Source organism: Lepidochelys kempii, chromosome 5, assembly GCF_965140265.1.
Source record: "Lepidochelys kempii isolate rLepKem1 chromosome 5, rLepKem1.hap2, whole genome shotgun sequence".
NCBI classification, from domain to species: domain Eukaryota; kingdom Metazoa; phylum Chordata; order Testudines; family Cheloniidae; genus Lepidochelys; species Lepidochelys kempii.
In genome coordinates this window covers 54,127,006-54,150,972 of record NC_133260.1, presented here as the reverse complement: position 1 = coordinate 54,150,972, position 23,967 = coordinate 54,127,006, and the positions used below count along the sequence as shown (strand labels likewise).

Below are 23,967 nucleotides of genomic sequence, written 5' to 3'. Positions count from 1 at the left end.
TAATCCTGGAAAGGGATCTACACACACAGATTGTGGGTAAAAAAATTCAAAATGCATGTAAATGATTTAGTCCAATTGACTTTCAATGAGCCTTAGCCTTCTAAATTCCTAAGACATTTTTGACAATGGGATCTAAGTTCCTTAGGCACTTCTGCAAATTCAACTCTGTGTCACCCACAAAGACCTATAGGTGTCTTAGGCCCTGACCCTGCAGTGAGTTTTACACAGCTGACCCTTGCCCGTGGACAAGACTCCATTGAAGACATTAGGCTCTAAACACTGGGAGCCCCACATATAATGGTCCTTGCAAGCAGATCTCTTTACATGATTGGGATTGTACTGTGCTACTCAAGGTAGTTAAATCCAAAGCAGACTGCAAAGAGTTACAAAGGGTTCTCACTAAACTGGGTGACTGGGCAACAAAATGGCAGATGAAATTCAATGTTGATAATTGCAAAGTAATGCACATTGGAAAACATAATCCCAACTATACATATAAAATGATGGGGTCTAAATGAGCTGTTACCACTCAAGAAAAAGATCTTGGAGTCATTGTGGATAGTTCTCTGAAAACATCCACTCAATGTGCAGCGGCAGTCAAAAAAAGCCAACAGAATTTTGGGAATCGTTGGGAAAGGGATAGATAATAAGACAGAAAATATCATAATACCACTATATAAATCCATGGTATGCCCACATCTTGAATATTGTGTGTAGATCTGGTCACCCCATCTAAAAAAAAAAAAAATATTGGAAAAGGTACAGAAAGAGGCAACAAAAATAATTAGGGGTATGGAACATTTTCCATATGAGGAGAGAATAATAAGATGGGACTTTTCAGCTTGGAAAAGAGACAACTAAGGGGGGATATTATAGGGGTCTATAAAATCATGACTGGTGTGGAGAAAGTAAATAAGGAAGTGTTATTTACTTCTTCTCATAACACAAGAACTAGAGCTCACCAAATGAATTTAATGGGCATCTTGCTTTAAACAAACAAGAGGAAGTATTTCTGCACACCGTGCACAGTCAACCTGTAGAACTCTTTGCCAGAGTATGTTGTGAAGGCCAAAGACTACAACAGGATTAAAAAAAAGAACTAGATAAATTCATGGAGGATAAATCCATCTATGGCTATTAGCCAGGATGGGCAGGAATGCAAAATCATCCTCTGAAATGTCCCTAGCCTCTGTTAGCCAGAAGCTGGGAATGGGCAACACGGGATGGATCATTTGATGATTACCTGTTCTGTTCATTCCCTCTGAAGCCCCTGGCATTGGCCACTGTCAGAAGACAGGACACTGGACTAGATGTACCATTGATCTGACCCAGTATGGCCTTTCTTATGCTGTGCATATTACAAATCACTGAGTAACACAAACATTACTTTAATAAATAATTTTCATCTCCCCTCCATCTCATATACCCTTGCTTTCAGATATTGTCAGAAACAAAAGCTATTGGGTAGTTCATTCCCATTTATATTAAAAGTATGAATTGTTAAACATAGTCAAAACCATAGAATCATGGAAATGTAGGGCTCGAAGGGATCTCGAAAAGTCATGAAGTCTAGCCCTCTGCACTGAGGCAGGCCTAAGTAAGTGTACACCATCCCTGATAGGTCTTTGTCCAACCTGTTCTTAAAATGCTCCAGTGATGGTGACTCCACAACCTTCCTTGGAAGCCTATTCCAGAGCTTAACTACCCTTATAGTTAGAAAGATTTTTCTAACATCTAATTTAAATCTACCTTGATGCAGATTAAGCCCTTAGCATATTGGAAGACTGTTAAGAAGACCCTCCTCAGTCTTCTTTTCTCAAGACTAAACATGTCCAGTTTTGTTACCTTCCCTCATAGGTCAGGTTTTCAAAACCTTTTCTCATTTTTGTTGCTCTCCTTCAGACTCTCTCCAATTTGTCCATATCTTTCCTAAAGTGCAGCTCCCAGATTCCTCCAGCGGAAGCCTCACCACTACCGAGCAGAGTGGGGCAAATACTTCCCGTGTCTTACATACGACACTCCATTTAATACATCCCAAAATATTAGCATGTTTCGCATCTGCATCACATTGCTGACTCATTCAATTTGTGATCCACTATAAACCCCAGATCCTTTTCAGTAGTACTGTTACTGAGCCAGTTATTACCCATTTGTAATTGTGCATTTGATTTTTCCTTCCTAAATATAGTACTTTGCATTTATCTTTACTGAATTTAATCTTGTTGATGTCAGACTAATTCTCCAATTTGTCAAGGTTGTTTTGAATTCTAATCCTGTCTTCCAAAATACTTGTAATTCCATCAATATTGGTGTCATCTGCAAATTGTAAAAGGATACTCTCCACTCCATTAGCCAAGTACTTAAAATATTGAATAGAATCATAGGATCATAGAATATCAGGGTTGGAAGGGACCCCAGAAGGTCATCTAGTCCAACCCCCTGCTCAAAGCAGGACCAATTCCCAGTTAAATCATCCCAGCCAGGGCTTTGTCAAGCCGACCTTAAAAACCTCTAAGGAAGGAGATTCTACCACCTCCCTAGGTAACGCATTCCAGTGTTTCACCACCCTCTTAGTGAAAAAGTTTTTCCTAATATCCAATCTAAACCTCCCCCACTGCAACTTGAGACCATTACTCCTCGTTCTGTCATCTGCTACCATTGAGAACAGTCTAGAGCCATCCTCTTTGGAACCCCCTTTCAGGTAGTTGAAAGCAGCTATCAAATCCCCCCTCATTCTTCTCTTCTGCAGGCTAAACAATCCCAGCTCCCTCAGCCTCTCCTCATAACTCATGTGTTCCAGTCCCCTAATCATTTTTGTTGCCCTTCGCTGGACTCTCTCCAATTTATCCACATCCTTCTTGAAGTGTGGGGCCCAAAACTGGACACAGTACTCCAGATGAGGCCTCACCAATGTCGAATAGAGGGGAATGATCACGTCCCTCGATCTGCTCGCTATGCCCCTACTTATACATCCCAAAATGCCATTGGCCTTCTTGGCAACAAGGGCACAATAGTACTAGTTCCAGAACCTGGGGTGGGCGGTGGGGATGGGGCATGAGTTATACCCTCCCAGTTTGACAGTGAACCGTGATAACTTCTCTTTGAGGAAAGTCTTTCAACCAGTTGTGTGCCCACCTTATAGTAATTTCATCTAGACCACAGTTCCCTAGTTTGCTGATGAGAATGTCATGTGGGACTGTATCAAAAGTGTTACTAAAATCTACTGCTTCCCCACCACCCCATCATTTGGGCAAGTAAACCTGTCAAAGAAGGAAACTAGGTTGGTTTGGCATGATTTGTTTTTGACAAATCCATTCTGGCTATTCCTTGTAACCCTAATATCCTCTATGTGCTTACAAATTGACTGTTTAATAATTTGTTCCAATATCTTACCAGGTATTCAAACAGACTGACTATTTTATATTTCCCTGGGTCATCTTTGCTCCCCTTTTAAAAGATACATACCTTATTTGCCCTTTTCCAGCTCTCTGGAACCTCACCTGTCCTCTGAGTTTTCAAAGGTAATTGCTAACAGTGTCAAGATAACTTCAGCTAATTCCTTAAGCATCCTTTGATTAATTTCATCAGGCCCTGCCAACTTGAATAGATCTAAACTTATCTAAATATTCTATAACCTGTTCTTTCCCTATTTTGACTTGCAGTCCTTTCCCCTTGTTGTTAATATTAATTGTGTTGAGTGTCTGGTCACAATTAACCTTTTTTAGTGAAGACTGGAGTAAAGCAGGCATTAAATACCTCAGCCACCTTGATGTCATCAGTTGTTAACTCTCCTTCCCTACTAAGTGGAGGACCTACAATTTCCTTTGTCTTTTTCTTGCTCCTACAATCTCTTCTTATTGCCATTTATATCTCTTGCTAGGTGTTACTCATTTTGTCCCTTAGCCTTTCTGATTTTGTCCCTACATGATATTCTTTTGTATGCCTCCTTAGCAGTTCTATCTATATTTCCACTTTTTGTAAGATTCCTTTTTGATTTTTAGGTCATTAAATAAAGAGTTCCTGATGCAGCCATATTAGCCTCTTACTAGTCTTCACGTCTCTCCTTTGCATTAGGATAGTTTGCAGTTGTGTGTTTAATGTTGTCTCCTTCAGAGACTGCCAGCTCTCCTGAACTTCGTTTTCCCATAGATTTTCTTCCCATAGAACCTTACCTATCAGTTATTCAAGTTTTATTAAAGTCTAATTTCTTGAAATCCATTATCCTTATTCTGCTACTTTCACTTCTTCCTTTTATTAGGATCATGAAATATATCACTTCATGGTCACTTTCACCCAAATTGCTTTTCACCTTCAGGTTCATTACCAATTCCTCCCTGTTGGTCAGAATGTCTGTCCCCCTAGTTACTTCCTCCATTTTCTGAAAAACAAAGTTGTCCCTAATACATTTCAAGAACTTTCTGGGTATTTTGTGTTTTGGTGTATTACTTTGTATTACTTTTCTAACAGATGTTTGGGTAGTTAAAGTCCCCCATTACTACCAGGTCTCGTGTTCTCGATATTTCTGTTATTTGTTCTAGAAATCCCCCTTCCATGTCCTCTTCCTGATTTTATGATCTGTAGTGGATCCCTACCAGGATATCACCTCTATTTTTTTTTACCCCTTTTATCTATACCCAGAGACTTTCAACTCGATAAACAAATTCTCTTATTATTACATGCATTTCTAGAATACCAATCACAGTAGTATCTGTAGTCCTAATCTGCAAACACTTACTAATATACATACATTTAAGCATGTGAGTAGTCCTAATGACTCCATGGAATACTCATTGCTTGCGTTATGCCTAAACAGTAAGTTGTACCATACATTTCATAACATTAATGTTTTAAAAGTAAAGGATCCCTAATCATTTGCTTTTGTTTGTTAGTTTGTTTATTTTTCCAAGAAGGGACCAAAACATTAAATGAATTTAAAATGCAGATTTTCTAAATCCCACCACTTCCATCCTCAACTGGGGCTGGGGGAGGGGTGAAGGTCAGATGGAAAAAGTTTTCACCTTCTACATCAATCATCCAGAACTTCTATAGGTTAAGCATGCACCAGGTGATAAGTATTTGCCAATAACATGATAAAAAACAAAAATACATAGAGGTCTCATAGAACATTCATGCAAACATCTGGTAGGAAGAGCTCTTAAACAAACTGCCATCTGTCAAACCATCCACTTTGTCAAAGTTCATTTCCTCACTCATGAATACTGGATTATCAGCTTCCAAAAAAACAAACAAACAAACAAAAACCCTGCCATACTCATAGATTAAGTATTTGATTAATTTAATAGCACACACTTTTTTGCAAGATATAAAACTTCAGTGGCCAAGTTAATCTTATCAAATTTAGCCTCACATAGAGTAGCTGTATATTGTTTAAGAGAGCTGGCACCCCAGGGAATGCTTGACAAGCAAATTGTTAAAAACTCTGCCTGAGCTCTGCATTTGCTTTCGGCAGTCCAACAGTCAGGCATAATAAAATAGCTGGATTTTCTTCGGGAATTTGGACAAGTATAATTGGCAGCAGACATCTGATTACCAGGCAGGTGAGGAATATAAACCAGCAAAGAGGTGAGTTTGAAAGCTCCCTAACTTGCTTCCCTGCTTGTCTTTTGAACTGCAGGAAGCATGAAGCATATCTTAAGCTGGTGGAAATTGTCACATCTCCAATGATTTCACTGAAGTCTGCCCCTATGTCTTTATGTTTAGTCTTTAGGCACTTGCTCCTTCAACTTTTCTTTTGGTCTGGGTGAGGGAAGCTGTACATTTTCTGTTAAAAAGTGGGATAAAGTGTTCTTCCCCAGCAGCAGAGTGAAAAAGCCCTTTTGCTAACTCCTTTCCTGATATGACTTGCTGCTGCATTAAATGGCCTATATCACATGAATAAAACTTCTGGTTATAATTGATTCTTTTTGCACCATAGTCTGTTTATGCTGGTTCATTTAATGTTTTAAATAAAGTTGGGTTGAGATTTCAGATGCACAAAAGACAGCATGTTCAAAGTTAGGATTTGCTCAGCAAAAGAAACTTGGTTCTCTTGTGCATACTCAGTGTAATATACTCTATTATTTGTTTTATGCCATCTTTCCCTCCATAGTGTGGTTGAGTTGTTGTAAGAGCAATCATTTTAAATGTCTTTTCTTTTGTGCATCTAAATCTCAGCATTGACTTCAGTTTTTTACATTCAACTTTGTTAGCATTAAAATAGTTTAAGAATAGTGAAAGGTCACACACTGAATGAAATAAACAAGTGATATTTCTGTGAGTATGTGATAAATCAGTAAGAAGATGAGGTTCCTCTCTTGAATAGTATACTGTAGTTTAGTCAAATATTTATAACATTTTGTGTCTTAAGTAATTACTTTCAAACTTGGCAAAGCAAACATTGCTCATTAACAAATAAGTATTTTAAAAATATATTCTCTTTTTAAGTTAAAAAGAAATTGAACTTAACTGTACAGTTTCCTAGCACACGTGTGTCGGAGCCCAGATGTTGAAACTTGATTTGTATTTCAGTTTTCTTCTGTCATAGAAAAATATCTCTCTGCGGTGTTAGTTTTTTTAAATAATAAAAAACCCACAAAAGTAGGCAATGCCACAGGAACTTTAACCACAAGGGAATGTCACCAATATATATGTTATTTTCATCCAACTGGGTAAAGCCTATATCAGCCTCTCCACTGGTGTCTTGATTCATTCCAGGTTTATAGCTGGTTGTTCTTGTTCGTGTTTATTAACCATCAACAATGTGCGCGCTGTTTTACAAGAGAAAGATGAAGATTTCCCTGAGGTATGGCACAGTTTATATTATAGAACCTAGGTGCCACAGTCATAGACCAGGACCCCATTGTGCTAGGCACTGAACAAACACAGCAAAAAGACAGCCCCTGCCCCAAAGAGCTTACAATCTAAGTATAAGTGTTGGATAGAGACCGACTGAAAGGGGAGTACCAGGAAGCAAGGAGACAGTTTTGGTCAGCATTATAGGCAGTGGTTTCAGCATAACAGCTGCCTAATTGCTGTCAAGTTTTTGTAGGCATCAGAGCAAAGGAGAGTTTCAAGGAGGGATCTGAAATAAAACAATGAAATGTTTTTGCAGATGTTTATGGGTAACTCTTCCTAAGTTTGAGGGGCAGCATGGGAGAAAGTACAACGGTGTTTGCCTGAAAATGTAACAAGTGGTTGGTGGAGGCTGACGTCATGGGCTGATTGGAGGAGGAAGCTGACCTTTCAACACTGAATGAGAGATGTTTCAGATGGGGGGGATAGGTTGTGAAGGCCTTTGAAGAGAGAAGTGATAATGTCAAAGTGACAGGGTAGGAAAATGAATTTTGCAGCAGCAATCTGATTGGATATAAGTGGGGTGAGACTGCATTTGTCAAGGCCAGAGAAAAAGATGTTCCAATAATTGTAACATGAGATGATAAGAGTTTTAGCCACATGAATGGATAGGAAAGGCCGTATCTTAGAGATGTTACAGCAAAACAATCTGCAAGGCTTAGACATAGCCTGAATGTGAGGACCTAGAGCAAGTTCCAACTCAAGGATAAATCCTATGTTACAGGCCTCAAGGACAGCCACAGAAAACTTAAGATGTACTTGGAGACCCAGAAAAGAGGTTGAATTAGGGTTTTGTGTGGTCAAAGATTAGTTTAAAAAAATCGATGAACAATTGTAATTTTTTTCATAATAAATTGTGGTCTTTTTTGGTCATCTATGGGTGCTGGTCAATTATTTTGAAATTTCAACAGAAAATGATAAAATACTTCAACATATTTCATGAAAATGTATTGCTGTTTTTTGGGGGTTTTTTTTAATAGCTTTCCTTACGGTTTCATTTTTTTCCTTATAACATCTTGCTCTATTTCTCTGTTTTCTTTAATACAATCTTGGGATGGAGAAGGCATATCAATGACATAATGTCTGTGAGACTTAGGAAGGATCAGAGGAGCAGTAGGTGACAGCAAGGTACACTGGGATTGGTAAAACATTCCATGGATTGGAGCATTGTGGAAAACTGCAATAGGAGAAGTAAACTAAAGATACAGTGAAGAGGGTGAGAGGAAATGCAACTGGAAAAATACTCTGGGATGTAGACTGAAGCAGAGTTTTTCAAGGTCCTAAAGAAAGAATGAGATATTTAAATGTGATATGGTTGGCTGGGAACTGCGGATAATGGGAGCTGCACAGGCGGTGCCTGCGGATGGGGCAGTGTGCAGAGACGCCTGGCCACACCTCCGCATAGGAGCTGGACGGGGGACATGCCGCTGCTTCAAGTAGGCACCACCTGGAGCCTGCACCCCGACCCCCTCCCATGCTCCAACTCCCTGACCCAGACTGGAGCCCCCTCCCGCACCCTGAACTCCTCATTTTTGGCCCCACACCAGAGCCCTCAGCCCCAGCCAGAGCCCTCAGCCCCAGCCAGAGCCCTCACCCCAACCCCCTGCCCCAGCCCTCATCCCCCTCCTGCCTTTTGAACCCCTTGGTCCCAGCCTAGATCACCCTTCTACACCCCAAATTCCTCATCCCCAGCCTCACCCTAGGACCCGCACCTCCAGCCGGAGTCTTTGCCCTCCCTACCACATGCACCCCAAACACCTGCCCCAGCTTGGAGCCCCCTCCCACACCCTGAACTCTTCATTTCTGGCCCCACACCGGAGCCTGTACTCCCAGCCGGAGCCGTCACCCCATCCCACACACCAACCTCCAATTTTGTGAGCATTCATGGCCTGCCATACAATTTTCATACCAAGATGTTGCCCTTGGGTCAAAAAGTTTGCCCATCCCTGGAATAAAAGGTATTTCTGGTTTCTATCACAGAAGCAATGAATCAGAGTTCTATGCTGTATTTGAGGTTTTACATTGTGACCCTTTATTGTTGTACAACCCTGTGAAAAGGAGAGGGCTTTTCATCCCTAGGCTTTGTTGGAATTAAATGGAGTCTGTATTTTGTTTATGTGACCCTGAATGTGTAGAAACAGCCTGCCTTTTAACCTCTGGGGACTATGGATTTAACCTATTTAACATGTGGAAATAAAAACTAATCTAAAATATTTTCTCTGATTGATTTTGTTCAGGCATTCTTTAACTGACATTTTAAATATTCTTCACTTATTTTGTGAGGTGCTAGCATGCCAATGGTGGAGATATTTCAAAGAAAATTTACACGTTTGAAATATCTGGAGGAATTATTTTTAATAATAATAATAATAATAATAATAAAGTAATTAATATGTATATATTTTAGCTAAACAGAATTGCAGTTAGTTAATAACCATCTAATCAATATTTTGCAAATGAGGTAAAATTTTATAGGACTACAGAATTCTGAACAACATGGGTCTCTTATTGAGACTGCAATCTAAATATGCCCGTAGCTGAATAATTAATGTCATCCAGTTAATGGAATTCATAACAACTACTTGGGGACTAAAATAATGTCTTCATAAGAAGAAGAAACAAACCAAGCAAGTTTTTAGTTGTCTAATTATATAAACTCTTTGAGGCATAAAGTGAAATTTCTCAACAATAAACAAATGAGGTGAGCATTTTCTGTTGTTCATAGCATATAGTATTCTGGTTTAATGCTACAAACCACAAACTTATGTTTTCCATATCTATGATTTTTAACATGTACTTTGATCTATGCACAGAGGGTCAAATTCATGTGAGTAGTACCATTGAAATCAATGAGATAATTCATGGCTGTGACACAGGAAAGCACATGCTTAAATTTAAGCACATGAGTACTTCCACTGAAGTCAAGACTGCTCACGTGCTTATAGTTAAGCACATGCTTTTGGGAGGTTGGATGGGGAGAAGCTAGTAGTGAGTGCAGAAGGGAGCTGGGGCTGATGATGATGATTTATTTCTATTGCCACCGTGCCTAGGAGCCACAGTCATGGATCAGGACTCTTTTGTGGGAGGCACTGACAGAGAGGCAATAGATTGTTGAAGATGCAATAGTAGAGATGGGGAAAGGCTTGTCTGGGTCTGGGTCTAAATGAATAAGCCAAGAGGGCTTTTGCTTATATAACAAAGTGAAATTAACAGAAAATATCAGTGTATTTTCCTAAATATTATGGAAAATATAGAACAATCCCTATAATAGTGTCTCCATATTTAGTTCACCTGGGTCACCCTCTTAGCATTAAAAGATTTGTTTTATATTAATTTTAATATTTCATTTACATATCACATTGGCTGTCATGTAGGAATTTGGATGTTTGCCATGCTTTCTTATATTATTTGTAGCACAATTGTGTAAAGAAAATGTTTCCTTTCCCCTACATCTTCACCCCTTTCTCTCTCTCCCACCAACCACCATTATGCATGACAATGAAAAATATCAAGAGTTTCCTATTCTCACAGGATCTTTTTTTCATTTTTAGCACTAGTCTTTGTGGATTTCCTGTCTTGATATTTAATTGATCCTGAGTCAGCATTTAGGAATGCAGCACTCTCTGTAACACTGTCAATAACATCTTCATAGTAAATCTATACGTGGTCCACTGGCAATGGTATCACATGTTGGCAATGCAAAAGGCAGTTAAAGTAGTGACTGCCATAAAGCAGCTAACAATGAATGTGATGCAGAGACGGGCTGAGCACCTGCAATTTTCCTTGACCTTAGTGTAGAGTTATGGGTGCTCAGATCTCCCAGGAGCAAGCCAAAGGCTGTGAAGTCATTGACAGAGAAGAATCATCATTCAAACTACATTTTCATTTCCACTACTAGTTTAAAAAATAACTAATGTTCCATCACAAAGTAATGACTTCTATCGTCCAGGCATATGAGTAGCGAAGTTTGCATTTTCTCTAAGTGCTTCATTGTGCTATAGCAATAGGCCTCTTATCATGTGTCTTTTTCACATATATATTGTAAACACTATAACTGTTCTCACTATGTTAAGGCCAAATTACCCTTCTGCCCTATAACATCCACAGTGGCATCAACGTGAACTATGAGACTTTGATCAAAATTAGCAAACTTGTGTGCCTCAACTAAAGCACTAAATGTTTGTGCCTCTGATTTTCAGAAGCGCTGACTAACCGCAGCCTCCCTTGATTCCAGTTCCGACTTCACTGGGAGCTGCAGGGACTCAGCATTTTGAAAATCAGGCCTCTCTTTGTTAGATTCCTAAACATGGGGCAGGTCCATACTACAACCTAAGTCGATATAACATACATCACTCAGGGGTGTGGAAAAGTCCCCCAAGTGATGCAAGTTTTGTGCTGTCCACACTAGTGCTATGTCAGTGGGAGACGCTCTCCCGCCAATATAGCTTCCACTTCTCGCCGAAGTGGAGAAATTATGCCGATGGGAGAGTGCTCTCCTATTGGTGCAGCTGTGCCAATGTAGCGCTGTAGTGTAGACTTGCCCACAGATTCAAAGATTTTAAGGCCACATGGGACCATTATGATCATCTTGTCTGTCCTCAACACAGGCCATTCAATTTCAGTGAATAATTTTCACATCAAGCTCTTAACTTCTGTCAAAGCCCATAACTTCTGTTTGAAGGATTTAGGAGCCTCACTTTGGGTACCCAGGTTTGACAGTTGGGGCCCTAGAGCCCAATATTCAAACTGAGCAGCCCAATCTTATGCCACTGAAGTCAGTAGAAGTTTTGCATTGACTTCAGTGGGAGCAAGATTAGAGCCTAAATTGGGATACCCAGTTCTGCAACGGGGTGCTCAGATTGGCACTTAGGTGTCCCAGTACCTATTTTAATTGTCTAACAGCTTATTTCAGCACCCAAATGTGAGATTTAGGTGCCTTCATTTGAATATGTATACTTATCAGAATGATGTATCAGCCACACAGGAAGAATGTTACCCACATTTTTTAAAAAATATTGAAAGCTACAGAAATATCATCTGCCACATTTTTGTTCCACACATGTCCTCTCCAGGGGTCAGACTGGAGGCACAGAAAAAGTGTCTGTATTCTACTCAGCTCTTTTCACGGCTTACAAAAATGATGAGCAGTGAAATAGCTGATTGTAATGACATTTAAATTGCTGCTGTTAGGCTTTCAGCATTAGTCACCCTTCCATCCACATTCAAAGCTCAAGTAAATTGGCTTTGCACAGAAAGTCGAAATGAAGTTGGGGAAAAAGGAACCCTTTCCAGGGCTTAGTCAGGAATGACTGTGTAAGCCCTCAGCCTGTGAGTCATAGCACCGAGTGGACATCCCATCTACACCGGCACTTCTGGCACTGCATTACCGCTCTACCATGGTACTGACAATTGGAGTGGCAGTGTAGACGAGCCATAAGAATTTTAACCACTGTATCATTTAACTCTGATCAAGCCAGTTATAGATGCCAAATATTTAAAACACAGGCCACTGCTGGGGTACACTAATGCTTCCAGTATTGCTAGTACCAGTGGGGCAGCTCAACTGGTAGTGCAGTGGGAGACTTCAACGAAAAGGCAAGTGTGGATAAGGCTTGTGGGCCTCCTACCACACAGATGCAGTAGTGCTGAGTCCTGCTGTGCAGCCTTTCCCTCTCAGCACAGTGGGTCCATGGATGTTGTTGTGTTTGTGGCCTCCTGGGTTGGTAGAGAGGAAATGGCAGTCATTCTCTCCTTAGAGTGGTTGCTTCACTTTGCATGCTGTTATGTTTCCAGTTCCAGTTCAGAATGATGACTTCACTGGAGCTTGTGATGAAAAATGCCAATTTTTTTTCAAATGGATTTTTTTTAAATGTATTAATTTTGACAGATATTTTTGCAGAAAAATATTTTCTAAAGAAAAAGTGTTCAGAAATTTTTGACTTGGGAAATTCTGAAATTTTTGGTTGAATTTTATTTTATTGGATATTTCCATTTTTATATCATTATTATTGTATTATTTTTGACCGTGTCAAAAAGTTTTTTATTACAATACAAACTGGATACACTTTGAACTAGAGAATAAGACAGGTCTTTCAATCTTCTTTAAATAGCAGCTTCCTTAATGATTTTAAAAATAAAATAAACTATTTCTATTATTTTATTGTGCCATATCACGTTATGTCAGTAGCAGTGCATATTACTTTATGGGAAATTAAAATGTTCAGTTGTGTTCCCCTTCAGAATTAATACAAATTCTAAAATACCGAAACTCTTCCGTGAAACAGATATTCAGTTTTGACCAACTGTAGTCCTCACAACCATCTGGGGTGGAAATTAGAGGTGGTCACAAAAAAATTCTTTGTAAAAATTTCCCCGTTTTTCATCAGAAAATGTTTGTGAACATTTTCCATCTGCCTCTACCAGAAAGTTGATTTTTTTATACTATATATATATATATAGTATAAAATATACTTTATATTTAAAGAAAAATTTAAAAAAACAGTCTTTGGGAAACTAATAAGGTCACCAGGGAAGGGCTGCTTTGGTGAATCTCAAGTCAATCCCCACTCAAACCCTGGTTTTTGCATAAGGAATAACTAAGATTAGTAGAAAAAATACTCAGCACTGGAATAGATGGAGAATTAGTCATAACAACAGACTTCTATCTCACTAAGGCAGTACACTAAAATCTGCCATAAACTATGGATTAGCAACGAGGTTTCACAAACCAATATATTTCTGATATATCCCAAGCAACAAGACTTTGTGGGGATTTTAAATGAATTCTTCCTGTGAGTTGAGACTAGTATCATAGAATCATAGAATATCAGGGTTGGAAGGGACCCCAGAAGGTCATCTAGTCCAACCCCCTGCTCAAAGCAGGACCAATTCCCAGTTAAATCATCCCAGCCAGGGCTTTGTCAAGCCTGACCTTAAAAACCTCTAAGGAAGGAGATTCTACCACCTCCCTAGGTAACGCATTCCAGTGTTTCACCACCCTCTTAGTGAAAAATTTTTTCCTAATATCCAATCTAAACCTCCCCCACTGCAACTTGAGACCATTACTCCTCGTTCTGTCATCTGCTACCATTGAGAACAGTTTAGAGCCATCCTCTTTGGAACCCCCTTTCAGGTAGTTGAAAGCAGCTATCAAATCCCCCCTCATTCTTCTCTTCTGCAGGCTAAACAATCCCAGCTCCCTCAGCCTCTCCTCATAACTCATGTGTTCCAGTCCCCTAATCATTTTTGTTGCCCTTCGCTGGACTCTCTCCAATTTATCCACATCCTTCTTGAAGTGTGGGGCCCAAAACTGGACACAGTACTCCAGATGAGGCCTCACCAATGTCGAATAGAGGGGAACGATCACGTCCCTCGATCTGCTCGCTATGCCCCTACTTATACATCCCAAAATGCCATTGGCCTTCTTGGCAACAAGGGCACACTGCTGACTCATATCCAGCTTCTCGTCCACTGTCACCCCTAGGTCCTTTTCCGCAGAACTGCTGCCTAGCCATTCGGTCCCTAGTCTGTAGCTGTGCATTGGGTTCTTCCGTCCTAAGTGCAGGACCCTGCACTTATCCTTATTGAACCTCATCAGATTTCTTTTGGCCCAATCCTCCAATTTGTCTAGGTCCTTCTCTATCCTATCCCTCCCCTCCAGCGTATCTACCACTCCTCCCAGTTTAGTATCATCCGCAAATTTGCTGAGAGTGCAATCCACACCATCCTCCAGATCATTTATGAAGTTATTGAACAAAACCGGCCCCAGGACCGACCCTTGGGGCACTCCACTTGATACCGGCTGCCAACTAGACATGGAGCCATTGATCACTACCCGTTGAGCCCGACAATCTAGCCAGCTTTCTACCCACCTTATAGTGCATTCATCCAGCCCATACTTCCTTAACTTGCTGACAAGAATACTGTGGGAGACCGTGTCAAAAGCTTTGCTAAAGTCAAGAAACAATACATCCACTGCTTTCCCTTCATCCACAGAACCAGTAATCTCATCATAAAAGGCGATTAGATTAGTCAGGCATGACCTTCCCTTGGTGAATCCATGCTGGCTGTTCCTGATCACTTTCCTCTCATGCAAGTGCTTCAGGATTGATTCTTTGAGGACCTGCTCCATGATTTTTCCAGGGACTGAGGTGAGGCTGACTGGCCTGTAGTTCCCAGGATCCTCCTTCTTCCCTTTTTTAAAGATTGGCACTACATTAGCCTTTTTCCAGTCATCCGGGACTTCCCCGGTTCGCCACGAGTTTTCAAAGATAATGGCCAATGGCTCTGCAATCACAGCCGCCAATTCCTTCAGCACTCTCGGATGCAACTCGTCCGGCCCTATGGACTTGTGCACGTCCAGCTTTTCTAAATAGTCCCTAACCACCTCTATTTCCACAGAGGGCTGGCCATCTCTTCCCCATTTTGTGATGCCCAGCGCAGCAGTCTGGGAGCTGACCTTGTTAGTGAAAACAGAGGCAAAAAAAGCATTGAGTACATTAGCTTTTTCCACATCCTCTGTCACTAGGTTGCCTCCCTCATTCAGTAAGGGGCCCACACATTCCTTGGCTTTCTTCTTGTTGCCAACATACCTGAAGAAACCCTTCTTGTTACTCTTGACATCTCTGGCTAGCTGCAGCTGCAGGTGCGATTTGGCCCTCCTGATATCATTCCTACATGCCCGAGTAATATTTTTATACTCTTCCCTGATCATATGTCCAACCTTCCACTTCTTGTAAGCTTCTTTTTTATGTTTAAGATCCGCTAGGATTTCACCATTAAGCCAAGCTGGTCGCCTGCCATATTTACTATTCTTTCGACTCATTGAGATGGTTTGTCCCTGTAACCTCAACAGGGATTCCTTGAAATACAGCCAGCTCTCCTGGACTCCTTTCCCCTTCAAGTTAGTCCCCCAGGGGATCCTGGCCATCCGTTCCCTGAGGGAGTCGAAGTCTGCTTTCCTGAAGTCCAGGGTCCGTATCCTGCTGCTTACCTTTCTTCCCTGCGTCAGGATCCTGAACTCAACCAACTCATGGTCACTGCCTCCCAGATTCCCATCCACTTTTGCTTCCCCCACTAATTCTACCCGGTTTGTGAGCAGCAGGTCAAGAAAAGCACCCCCCCTAGTTGGCTCCGCTAGCACTTGCGCCAGGAAATTGTCCCCTACGTTTTCCAAAAACTTCCTGGATTGTCTATGCACCGCTGTATTGCTCTCCCAGCAGATATCAGGAAAATTAAAGTCACCCATGAGAATCAGGGCATGCGATCTAGTAGCTTCCGTGAGCTGCTGGAAGAAAGCCTCATCTACCTCATCCCCCTGGTCCGGTGGTCTATAGCAGACTCCCACCACTACATCACTCTTGTTGCACACACTTCTAAACTTAATCCAGTAGTAGTAGTTTGGTCCAAACATAGAATTCAAAGATCCTTTGTATGTTTACACTTTAGGATTGTTATTGCTAATTGTACAATAACAAGTGAGGGGAATGTGACCAGGAATCCTGGCCAAGAGCACTACACATGTTTTCCTCCTCAAGGCAGCAAGTTTTCTCATCTTTCACCGCTTCTGAATTTAATCATGTAGACAAAGCATAGTCAAGTGAACATCTTTGTTGTCAAGTTCAGGTTTTCTGCATGTTCAGTTTGCCAGTATTTGGTACGGGGCTGCAGAAGCATATGAACTTTAAACTGATCCAATTAGACATTTCTCCTGTTTGAGCTGCATGGAACAAGCCCACAGTTCACCATCTCAGAGCCTATCAGAGGTAATTTGACCAGCCAAAAGAGGCATAAACCAGATAAAAGATCATTAAAAAAACATTCCGTTATTCAGAATGTTGAGTTGTGTGTCAAAGGTGGGAGGAAAAGCTATTCAAATTTTCCTCCATTTATGTTGTACATAGAAAGATTTTTAGACACTGAATAATACTTGGAGAAAATGGATTCCATGCTCGGGATTCTGTATGAATATTGAACTCCTTACATTTTACATATCGACTGATAGTTGTAACAGATTATTTAGCAGGCTAACAAGTGTATCCCCAATCCCAGGACCAAAACTGTAAGTCAGATTTTTAATGGTGTTCCTAGCAGCCAAATCCACCTTAAGTACTACTTTGCTGAATGAGCCAATAGCCTTTCATTTTAAAATTAACAAAGATTAGGGAATTTAAGATCTATAAAGAAATCTGTCATCTATAGATTTGTAACCTAAGATATGAGTCATACAAGCACAACCTAAGGCATGAGATACCACTGATATATGTATATGTGTGTACATGACTCTGTGTGGGGAGCACTTTCAGCTGCCACAACAGACAGGAAGATCTTGAAATGGCAAGTGAGGGCTACAAAAATAATTTCTTTTCTCCACATGGAAGATAAAGATCTGTTTGTTCTCCTTTCTAGTCGTTCTCTACCTTAATGAATTACATCACTAAAGTATTAACAGAATATTGTTCTTGAGGCCCTGATCTGGAACCCAAGTATGTACGTACACACACACATGCTTACTATGTAAACTTTCTCACACTTGTGAGAGAAGTTATATACATGCCTTGCATGGAGCCTAAATTTGTTTTAAAACTTTGTCCCAGTTATATTCTCTGTTGTCTGCAAAAGTTTATACATATTTTCTTTCTGATGTTGCCATTTTCGGGCAAACACTCTTTTTTAAATAGTGCTCAGATTAATGAGGCTGCTTTTGTTTGACATCTTCAACATAGATACTTCAGTGTTTTACTCCCAAATGGTTTTGTTTAACCAAAATAATCAAAGATATTAGTGCACCTATGCAAAGAGCATGATTATTAATTACTGCTTTAGAATCAGTAGAAATAACAGAAAATCTGACATCTGGGATGGTTTTATACAATAGGCCCTGATCCTGCAATGTGCAGACCCACGGGGACCAGGGTGACTGTAGTAAAAGGGTCAAAGGGATGAAAAGAAATTCAAGGTTGAGTGGGATTTTCAAAAGTGTCTAGGGGAATTAAGTACCCCAGCTCCCAAGAGCCACAGCCTTGATAGAAGGAGGATTTGATACAGCATTCTAGTGGGAACTTGACTCAAACACTTTGGGCCAGATTCTCTTTGCTTTCTCCACTTACTTCACACTTACTCTACTGTGAATTGGGATTAACTTCAATGAAGACAATAAAGTAACACCAGCATGAAGCTGGTGTAAATGAATGTAGATTCAGTCCTGATGCCTCCAGGAGAAAAGACCAGACCCAAACCTGCTTCACCCTTCGACAACAGTGCCAGGTCATACCTCCTGGCCAGTGCACAGTAAGGCATGACATAGCTGTGCCCTCACCGCACTGCATCCCCCAGCTCTAGGAGCTTCTGATTGTTTATCTTGTTGCGATAAAAGGTCTTGAATTAGGTTTGTGTCCAATAAACTAAGTAGACTGCCCAAAAATTATTTTATAAGGGCTAGTTTGTTCAGCTCTTAGATTGTTGCACACTTACTTACACAAGTAAACCTACTTTTTAAATAGAGGTCAAATTCACAAGGCTCCTTTGAGATCTGTGGAGTGTTACTTTTGTGAGTAAGTGCTCACCAGTATGAATAAGGATTGCATGACCTCGTCATAAATGAGCTTCTCTACTAAGACTGCATTAACTAGTCACTTAGCGGTAGATTCTGATATTAGTGTTGAACAGTACCTTATTCAACGAGTCTCATCAACTGCTGTCCGGCATGAGTGAGGATGGCAGAATTTGACCCATAACTTTTGAGTAACAGAGGAATTATTTTTATATGCCATATTATTATTAGAATTGGGGCTCTTTGTTTTATATTTGGGCCAATCCTGCATCTCTACTCATGTGAATAATCCTATTGGGCTACCTAGATGAATAAAGACTATGGAACTGATCCCTTTCCCTGCTCTTTGTAATTTTTAGTGGCAAAGATCAAAATTTCCATAAAGGGTGTTCTTTCTCCAGCACCTAATCTTTAGGAGTCTGGGTTTCTTTCATCAGGGTATTACTGACTTTCTCCATCCTTGTTATGTCTAGATATATTAGTTTTTATGCTTAATTTTCTTTATGCCAATAAACTCCTGTCTTTTTTAAATGATGTGTCAGATTGTTGTTATTATCTTAATGCCTTTCATCTCCTTGTTTATTTTAACTCACAAATACCTATATAATTAAAATGTATCATGTTATTTCCTAGGTCCTTGCTTTTTCTGTATCCCTAAAGCCTAAGGTCTAACAATTAGCTTGAGTTGTTTTTCTTCGCAATTACTACAGAGAACTGAGTTTTAAAAAAGATTGTATCGCTAAAAGCACTATTTCACATTCTATACGGGGAACTTTATTTCCTATTAAAATACACTTAGGGTACATCTTCACTACCCACTGGCTTGGCGGGTAGTGATCAATCTATCGGGGATCAATTTATCGCGTCTCGTCTGGACGCGATAAATCGATCCCCGAATTGACGCCTGTACTGCACCTTGTCAGGAGGAGTAAGCGGGGTAGACGGGGGAGCCGCTGCGGTCGACTCGCCGCCATGAGGACGGCCAGGTAACTCGAACTAAGATACTTTGACTTCAGCTACGCGAATGTAGCCAGTGTAGCCCAGGCCTTAGTAAGAAAGCTTTCACCTGCTGCTTTTAGTTATAGTTATTGCACAGTTGTAATATTTTATATTTTGCTAGGCTCTGGCTTGCAAATGTAAAGGTCATAATAGAACACAGACCCTATGGGCCAGTTTCTCTTCTGCTGTAATTCTTTTGACTTCATGGAGTTATACCTGTCAAATTTGGTCCCTGAGATTTTTATACACATGAAAGTTCTGGGAATTTCAAGGTACTTTTTTCCCCTCCTGTGGGTTTCCTCAGAAGTACTGAAGGAGCATAGAGACCTACATCAAGCATATTGTATAGCATCCGATATCTTATTTTTAAATATGATTGCAAAACTGCATGAAGCTCAGCAGTGTTGAAAGCCAGTGCTCAGTGGTTCAGAGCAGAAACAGAGACCCAAAAAAACAAAAACAAAAAAAAAAAGTTTGTTAAAACTTGTGACTAAATAAAAGGGGGCATAGTTTTTACCTAAATACATGGATATGGAGGTGGGTATATGTGTGTGGAGCACATAACACTTACTTTTTTAAAGTATCAAGGTCACAGGTCAGACATTGCTCAAATTCCATAAGTGAAAGAAAGTAAGTCTATTTTAATTAGGCAAGGCAATGGTATGGCTAAAGTTTTCATGTATAGTCATTTGGCAGGAGCACCCTTTAATTTCATGTTTTTATAAAAACAAACAAAAAACCCAAACACTGCCTCCGAGAGCATTCAACTCTTCCAACTGTGTCAGGGGAGGGACCTCACAGGAGTATACTGTCAAAGGGTTAGAATCATAGAGGTAAAAGGGACAGCAAGAGTCATCTAGTCTAACCACCTGCCAAGATGCAGGATTTGCTGTGGCTAAACCATCCAAGACAGAAGCTATCCAGTCTCCTTTTGAAAACATCCAGTGAAGAAGCATCCACTATCTCCTTAGGCAGTCTGTTCCATTGTCCTATTGTTCTTCCAGTTAGGAAGTTTTTCCTGATATTTAATTTAAATCTCCTATACTGTAGTTTGAACCCATTATCCCTTGTCCTGCCTTTTGTGTCAAAGAGAACAATTTTTCTCAATCTTTTTTTCTGGCAGCGTTTCAAGTCTGTGAAGACTGCTATTATATCTCTCCTTAATCCCCTCTTTTCCAAACTAAACAGACCCAGTTTGTTCATCCTTTGCTCACATGGCTTGCATTCCATCTCTTTGATCATCTTTGTCACTTGCCTCTGGATCCTTTCCAGTTTCTTTATATCCTTTCTATACATTGGTGACCAAAACTGGACTCAGTACTACATCTGAGGCCTAACCAGTATCAAGTTGAGCTGTACTATCACCTCCAAGGACTTCCATGCTATAATTCTGTTACATTTGCTTATTTTGCAACAGCATCACGTTGCTGACTCATGTTGAGGTTGTGATCCATCACGACTCCCAGATCTTTCTCAGCTGATGCCAACCCAGTTATCCCCATTCTGTATTTATGCAATTGGTTTTTCTTCCTTAAGTGTAGCACCTTACATTTGTCTTTGTTGAATTTCATTTTGTTTTCTATAGTCCGGCCTCTCTGAATTTTATCTTGCCCTCAAAGTGTTGGCAACCCTCCCCACAACGTTGTGTCATCTGCAAACTTGATCAGTATGCTCTCTATACTTGCATCCATGTCATTAATAAAGATATTAAACATCACCGAACTCAGAACAGATTGATGTGGAACCCCACTGGAGACCTTCCTCCAATCTAACCTCTTTCCATTAATAGTTACTCTTTGTTTGCTGTTGCAGTCATGGATGCTGTTAGTAACCATTGTTTCTCCAGAGTTAGGGAGATGGGTTGCAAAAAGCTTTATTTAGTTATATTAACATTTACAATGTAAATCATTGGAGGGCAGACTTGTACAAAAAAGCCATATTAGAATTAGAAAAAAAATCAGCTGTATAAATGTGTGTGAACTGTTAGTGTAGTTGGAAGATCGTTAGCCATTTGATTAATAGTGTCAAAGAAGATATAATAGGAATTAACTTGTTTCTCTATTATCCTGAACATTAATTTATGGTGGCAGTCAATGGAGCTGGGAGGCAAGTTAGCTATAATTGTGTGTTCTTTAACTTAACTATTACTTGTCAGACTTGGGGGCGGGGGGCACTGTTTGGTTTGATTGTTTCTTGTAAATATTGCAGGGTTAAGTGACAGAATGTTTTTGTTTGTGCATGTTTAAGATTTTCCATATACAGAGTGAAAAGTCTATTAAATCACCCTTATTAGGCAACCTCTTGTAATAAGACACCATGCTAAACTATACTCCAATGTACTGAGCACAAATCCATTTTGCCTTAATTGGGAGACTCCTCTCAGTTAGTATAATTGTCAGTCCCTGGAGTGGACCACTTCAACAGATTTTGCTGTTTTATTAATTGTTTTTCCAGAAGGATGGGGGGAAAAACCTGTGAATTGCTGTACTTCAAATTTGATTGTAAATATATTGGACCTGATTCTCCTCTTACACCAGTTTTACACTGGTATGATTCCATTGACTTCAGTAGAATTACTCCCGGTTTATAACTGTATGGGTGAAGACAATCAGGCCCCCAAGCTGTAACTTTTGGGCGTCTGCTTCACCTCTCACTTATAAGAATGTAAATCAAGTATAAATCCATTGAAGGCAAGGTAATTATGCTGAAGTATGAGAAGGGAATCCCACTGACTGTATGAGTGTGTGTAATAGATATAAAATCCTTCCAGGGGAAAGTTGCATAAATGTTTATCAATTAGTAAAGGGGGGAAATGAATCTTGCAGTCTCTCAAAGGAGAGAAACATTGGAAAGCCTGGAAATTCCAAGTGAGGATTACACTGAGAGAGAAAGAGCTCATCAATGAAAAATAGCCTTTTTTTCCACCTGCAGATCACGTGGATTCAAAATTTTCCAGTTTCAAAAGTCATAAATGCATTGAATCTGTTTAATTTCTGTGGGTTTTCTTCAAAGCTGAGGAAATCTTGAGCACTTTGGTGTGAGTGCATGCAGTTATTTTGCTTTGTTATGAATTTGTTTGTGTTATTGTAGTGCCTAGGAGCCCCAGTCATGGACCAGGACCTAATTGTGCTCGGTACTCAACAAACACAAACTGGAAAGACTATCCCTGCCTCAGAGAGCTTACAATCTAAATAGACAAGAGAGGCACAGGGAGGGAGAAGAGGTGGAACACACAAGTAGAGTGAACAATGTGATGGCAGCAAACAGCGTGTTCATGCCACAATTTTTGTTCTCTCTTTTGGCCCCTCTCTTTAGCTGGGTATACTTAGGAGGGATAAGCTAAGTGGAAAGAAAATGAAAGAAAGGGGGAACCGAGAAAAGAGAGACGGGGAGGGGAGAAGAGAGTAAAAGGGGTTGATATGAATTGATGCTGAGAGGAAGCAACTGTAAGGGAGGGGAGAGATGGAGCAAAGAGCTGATTAGCACAGAACAGAGAGAGACCAGTCAAAACTAGAGAAAGTTCTCCAGAAAGCCAACAGTCCCTGCCTTGGCTGCCTCTGTCCCTACTGGCTGAAGACTCTGGCAGGCTTGCCTTTGCAGCTTTCTCAAAGCCACATGGTGTGGGAGAGGGGAGGGGCAAGAGCATGGGGCTCCTAGTGTCCTTATTTTGTGGGGTCTCCCAGGTGCAGTTCTGAGTCTAGAGAGTATTGGGGGAAGGGATGGGACCCATTTCTCCCTTCCCACCAATGCAGTGCAGTCCTTGCTTTGGCTGCTTCTGCCGCTTTCAGCTGGCATCTATAGTCTCTAAATGTGACTCCTGCCACCCTGCACATCCAGGAGTGCAAGTGTCTTAATTTTATGTCCTGCCATTAATAGGTCTATAGACCCAGATACTACTTAGGGCCAGACTGTGGCCACATTGTTGTGAAGTGAGGGAGTGAAGAAGCTCAGCAGCAGGGACATGTTCTGGCTGTTTCACCCAATACTCCTGTGGGAGCACATACCAGAACAGTTGCTGTCCTCCCATTTCAATGGGGGTGCACTGAGACAGCCCCACTGTCTGACGGAGGTGGGGAAGGGAAGGCTCCCTTTTGAGGAAGTAAAGCCCATTACCAGATTAATGTATTGGCTACACTTCCCCAGCTGATTATTCCGCACTCTTCCCTGTCTTGCACATCCACTCTGTGACCCAGCGTGTCACAGTATGGCAACACTTACATTTGTAAAGATACAGCTTGGTTTAAATGTCATAGCAGCCCGTAATGATCTCAACAGTCTTCAACAAGAGTAAGGTAGTTCAGTTGCTATTGCTCACCCATGAATTTTCATAATTATTGAAGTGATGACAAGGTCAACTGTCTGGTTTGTGAACATAATTGACTCCTGGTGTTCATGTATTTTTGGATGAATGTGTGAGGCAGAGTTCAGGTTATTTGGGTAACTCTCCAAACTTCCTAATCAATTTGTTTGTGGTCATAAGGTCAACTCAGAAAAATAAATTGGGAAGGTAAAATCTTGGCCCCACTGACATCAGTGGGAGCTTGGCTATTGATTTCCGTGGGGCC

General features: G+C 40.6%; 1 protein-coding gene across 1 annotated transcript in view; it reads left to right on the top strand.

The window, feature by feature from the left end:
- The window catches only part of EDIL3 (EGF like repeats and discoidin domains 3), a 392,377-nt gene that overhangs the window by 278,982 nt on the left and 89,428 nt on the right, over positions 1-23,967 (top strand). The gene's annotated exons all lie outside the window — the stretch shown is intronic.